Genomic DNA, 5,976 nt, shown 5'->3' with positions numbered 1-5,976 from the left:
ATGTAAAATCTTAGCTCATCAGAGCAAACAAAAACTATACATATGCAGCACAATTAAAATATAATAATCTGAATCTGGAAATTGGAATACACCCATTGTAGCAGGCTGCCAGTGAAGTGAAGGAAGACACGGAGGATGGCAGAGTTGGGTGTGGGAATGTGTATAGTCCCTATAATTCTGTGAGCCACAGACATTTTATTCGGACAGAGACTGCAGCATCTCTGTGTTGTCTACAATCACTGTGATACCCAGCAATTATATGGCAAGTATGCACAGCACTGAAAATTCAGGGAGGTACATGCAGACAGCAACAAACTGATGTCCCAGTGGAGACCCTTGAATTCTTATCTCCATGCTGAGCTGCTGCAGGGTTTGCTCCTTGTTTTGCCGGGACTTAAAAATGAATAAGGTAGGTCACACATTATTACTCTATTTCCTGCCATTCAGCTAGGGAAAAATGCCACATACACTGATGATATCATGTGCATCTAAATGACAATGGAAAATTGTAAGCTGTGCTAAGGTGAATAGTGCCTAGAAGTACCCAGTCCAATTTCCTGCTGGGTGGGATTTCAACAGGAATTGCACTATGGTATTAAAGCAGTTTCTTCCATGGTTTGCACATAACAAAATAGTGCAAACAGATCTAATTTCTAGGCTCTGGAATCTCAATGTGAAAAAATAAATCTTGGTGGGTCATTTGGTATTGGTATAGGTTTATTATTGTCACATGTACGGAGATGTGGAAAGCTCTGCTTTGGTAATGCTAAATTAGTGACAAGTAATGGCCAGATACTGGGGATAATTCTCTTGCTCTTCAAAATTGTGTTATCAGATCTTTTCTGCTCAGTACTGAGAGTATACTGATCCTGGATTTAACACCTCATCTGGATGGTGACACCTCCAAATGCCGAACACATTCTTAGTAACACATTCAAATGTCATCCAAAAGTTTTTATACTCTAGTCTCTGGAGTAGGATTTAAACATACAATCTCCTGACTCAGTGACAACTAAGCCATTGTTGATACTCTTACCAAAATGTTATTGGTTCTGTGTTATTGGTGTCTCATTAAGAATGAAACAGCAGTCACTAAATGTTACAGTGACTTATTACAACTATTTTCAGAATCATTACTTGGCCTGGAAACATTACAACTGTGCATAATTCTGCTCCACGCTAGCAGTTTTTAACATATCACCTGAGAGCCTGAGATATAAGATGTTGATGGCTGCCTCAAGATAATATGAGTTTCTTGGGGTGGACGAAGCCCTTTTTTCAGTCACCCAAGTCTTTGTACTAACAGAATAATAGAGACTTTGCAACATGCTCCTTGGATGTCTGAAATGTCGTGTATGTAGCTGATGGAATGGGCTCCATTATTATCTTAGCCATCTGCCACTTTGGAGGAGGCTGCACTGGATGTCCATTTGATACTCTGCTACCTTCAATAGATCATGGCAAGACATCTGAGATCATCTGTATGCTCCATAACAATGCTGCTGTATTTTACTTCTCTGCTCGGATTCATCAGGTTCCACTTCCACATTTACACTCTCTGCTTTCCTGATGCTGCATATATTAAGTCCTCATCCAGACTATCCACTCCCCACAAATGTCTCTGGTTTCTGACTGTAAAAGAGAGGACGAATGACAAGTGGCTCAGTATTTGCCCATGTTGCCTGAAGTAGTTGGGATATAGGTCTTCCAGGTTTCATTACCCTTCTCCTCTATTTTCCACTTTGCAGTTTCTGGAGATCGAAAAAGGCACTGTGATTTTGTGCAATATTTCTTTTGCAAACAGCTACTTTGTAGACCTCTCATGGATAAGTTGATGGAGAGAATGACAAATGTTCAGAATCATGAAAAAAGAAAAGGAACATTGGCTCCAGGGCTGCATTGAATCCTATGACTCCCTTTTCCATGCAGAATTTAATGAATGTTTGTTCAAATTCTGTTTCATTTCCCTGCCTTTGCATGCTATTGTGCTTTATGTTAATTGAGTGCTAGAGGGGTAAAAGCTCAGCGTTGACATGTGCAAAACAGCTCTTTATGGATTGCCCTCTCCTTTTTGTTTTCTGTAGAAATCAGATAAAAATTAAGTAGCTAAACATGTTTGCAACTGGTTGCAAAGGACAACCCTTCATAATGCTGAGGTTGAACACCATACAGCAGACCACCACTAATCCTGAAATCCACTCTAGGTATTGAAGGTAATGGAATCATCATTATCAGTGCATCTATAATCTACTCTCTCGCGATTCATGAGACAGAATGTTTCTGTACTATGCATGGTGCCCATGCGTGCATGTACTGTGTTCAGCAGATAGGCATCCTCTGGTAGCCAATCACTGACTTTTCAGAGTGGCACAAATGCAAATAACCCATTGTACTGCTGCAGAATAATGACATTGTGACTGCTGCCAGGAAATTAGACATTGATGCCAAGATGTGCTGGTTATGTCACACAACAGTTGGGCACTAAGGGGTTTAGATCCCTTTTTGTTGTAATACATTTCAAAGTTGACACAGCACCAGCAATCCAATTCGTACCCAGTCAATAGCATTCTGCATCATGATGGGGCTTGTGGTCCTACTGAAGCTGGGTGTTCACTCTGCCCCATACTCTCTACAAGAGAGAATGCAGTGTAGTTACCTCTCTTTGAATAGAGAGTGTCTCTTCTGCACGTGGATGGCATATTGTGAAATGTTTATTTTAGTCTGGAAGCATCCTTGTGCATTAAAAGTTCATGGCCACAGCATACCTAACATCCATAAAATGAGCAATTGCAAAAGCATAGATAGCAGGAGAAAATGCAGGACTGGGAGGAGGAGGTAGAAGGAAGGAAGCCCCTGTGGCTGAGCTGTTCATGAACAGATCTGATCGGTAACCATAACCTCAAGTGTGTTTCCTGAAACAGAATGATAAGGCTATGCTGATAGTCATAAATTAATGATGTCATTATCTTCAGGTCACAAAGTCAATCATTGAGAACAATTATGTCCATACTCCTGCAAAATGATGGTCCAGGTTGTTAGTGGAGAAGTCCCCAATCTAAGAAGTGCTAATAGTATATGTCATCTTGTAGTTTTGTCCAGCTTTACATTTGTTTTTGTCTTTGTGATTTCCTCTTCTGAGGGAACAGTCAGTAAATTAACTTGGTTCAGAACTGTCATGAAAACTGCTAAGACCAACACCTACTATTTTTTCCATTATTCCATCTGTGTGTTTTGACAATTCGTTAAAGATTTTCTGGAGTTTGCAAAGAACAAAAATATGTAGTCATGATGTAGTTACTGTAATTTTTCCCAATTCCATTTCTTAGGAATGTTACGCTAGTGGTGACCGCAATATTTTGACTGGTGGGCTCCACCCAACCTATAAATATCTCGTTAAATTCGAGTGGCATTTTAGTTTATGATTTATGCAAATATTTGGCTACTGATAAACTGCTGCTAAGTATTCATCAGTACCAAGTATGTCAAACACCGTGAATAAGAAGGTGAACCTGCTGCATAATCACACTAACCAAAGAATTACATTTTGTTGACAGAATAAAAATGACATTGTCGCAAATTTGTTAACATTTCAGGGGAAATAACATGCATATGTAGTTAACTACTCTTAGCACCAAGTGACAATGTGGAGAAATGCTGCTGGATTTTCTGAGTGGTGCATGGGACTAATGTAGGGAAGAAAACTGAAAGAATGCATTAACAAAACTGCAAGCATGGATTTGTTTTGTAATAGGGAAAAATCATCTTGCTATTCAAAAGTGAAGCTTTTTGATGTTTTCATTAGTATGATCTACTGCTTTTTAGGTTTTCAAGTTTCAACGTTTACCACCTCCTTGAAAAATAATTTCGGCAACTTCTCCAAATTTAATATCAATTGAATTGTTCTGATGGTTCTGCTAAAGCTGAAATCTGGTACTCTGAGAATTGATCCCAGCACATGTCTGCTGGTGGCCTCCACTCCAGCAAGTTGCTTGAGGAAGTTGGATATAAGTGCAGCTTTGAGTCCCTCTGGTGCTCAACAGCTCAATGAAGTTGGTAAATCTGGTGCCAGTCCTTTCAGTCAGGATATTAAAAAAATTAAATCCACTCTTAAAGCCTTTTGTGCTTTTTGCCTGTGTGCAGATTTAATGTCTATAAATTACACGTCTTTAAATGGTAATTACAGTACATATTGAATTACCTGGAGTCAAGCCACTTTCATCAATGCAATGACCCTGGTTAATCTCCTGTTGTTGCTAGCTCTAGGAAAGACAGAGCATTCACCAATACGTACCAAGACTGCAATTGAAAACATAGACATAAAATGAACAACACTAGCACTTAATGTAGTAAGTGACCATCTATGGTTTGAGATAAATATATGGAAATATTCTACATTTAAGAGTTTGTAACCCTGACAACTGCAAAATGTATTCCGAATATCAGGAACTTATTTTAATGACAATTATAATGGTAATAGTTATTGTAGGCTTTATTATCGCCTTGACATCCAAATTACTAACTGTTGAACTGAAGTCTACAAAATATGGACATCCCTAAATTATGGAGGAATTAAGTAAGCAATTATGCCATTTTAGGATCAAGAAGTCCTGACAGAGTCAATTTACTGTTCCCGCAGAAGTGCCTGGAAAAAATTCCATGGTGCTCCAAATGTGTTGAGGAAGTTTTGCCTCCCATGGAGCCAATTGCATGTGAATCCAACTTCTCATCTGCTTTTGCCAATGGGTACTACTGACTAAAAGATAGATTTTATCAGGTGCAGTCACCAGCTCCACACACCCAAGATGGTCAGATCCGGGCTCACTTTTTGAGTTCTTTCTCATGTGCTTGTCTCAGGAGAGCTTCCTTCTGTATGAGGCTTTGGGGGAACACTGTTTGTTCTGCACTTAAATCTGGGACAGAGGTTCACAGTTTTCAAAGCAGCCACCATGATAGTTTAACTTCTTCATCTTAACAATGTTTCTTCAATTACCTGTGTTACTGGGGCCATTTTGATTAAACCTGGGTAGCATTATGTGCCTTAGAAATGTGAGGGTTAACTTTTATTAACTGCAATTCCAAAAAGAGAATCTCATTTGCAACATGCTGGGAGCTGACACATGCTTTTATATTTTGTTAGCCCAGTGACTCAGCTATAATTTACCATGGGGACAAAAGGCAAGACAGTTGCTGGATGACAATGAGTACCCGCTACTCACACGGCTCACTTTCTATGAATCATTTCAAAAGTGATTCCATTGGCCTTCAAGGCAAGGTTAGAGTAAATGGAGAAGGCAGAGGTGGGCAGCAGTGTTTTCAGAGAGGAAACTGCAGCATGTTGGACTTTATCAGTCTTCTTGCAGTATTCAGTCTTGGAGGAGGGAGAAAATGTGCTATTTACTTTCATCTGCTTGAACATGCTAATCATCTTTGTTGAATATCTAATGGTGCTAGTGGCAACTGGTGAAGTGATTGAGAAATACACAGAAAGATTAAATGAAGAACGGTGTATGCTCACAATTCAACTGGAGCAAAGAGACTGCACATCACCAACTCCACCTGACTGGCCAGAGAGGAAGCCAACTAATAACCATTGCTTTATTTTCCTGGGTTATTAAATGGCAGATGTTGATGGTTCCTAATCTAGCAGCCTGACATCTCTTAGCATTGTGTAATGTCTTTTCAGCAAGAAGAATGCTGGGTTAGTTCACTACCAATGGCTCTGATCTTACAAGTCACAGTCGATCAGGATTCATGGAATAAATGCTGGTAACGGTAGTTACAAGGAACAAGGATACAGGATTCACTATGAAGTATTACATACCTGATCTGATTACTGCTCATTGACTTCATTTCTGAATTGATTAACATTATGTCAAATGTGATAACCTCAGTTACAGTCCTGAGTGTCGTGCCAGGGAATATCTCCATGTAATAATGTAGTTCAGCTATTTCTCCAGTTATTCACATAGTGAGGTT

This window comes from Pristis pectinata, chromosome 4 (genome assembly GCF_009764475.1).
Source record: "Pristis pectinata isolate sPriPec2 chromosome 4, sPriPec2.1.pri, whole genome shotgun sequence".
In the NCBI taxonomy this organism is placed as follows: domain Eukaryota; kingdom Metazoa; phylum Chordata; class Chondrichthyes; order Rhinopristiformes; family Pristidae; genus Pristis; species Pristis pectinata.
The sequence above is the reverse complement of the archived record's forward strand: the minus strand, read 5'-3'. Positions refer to the sequence as shown.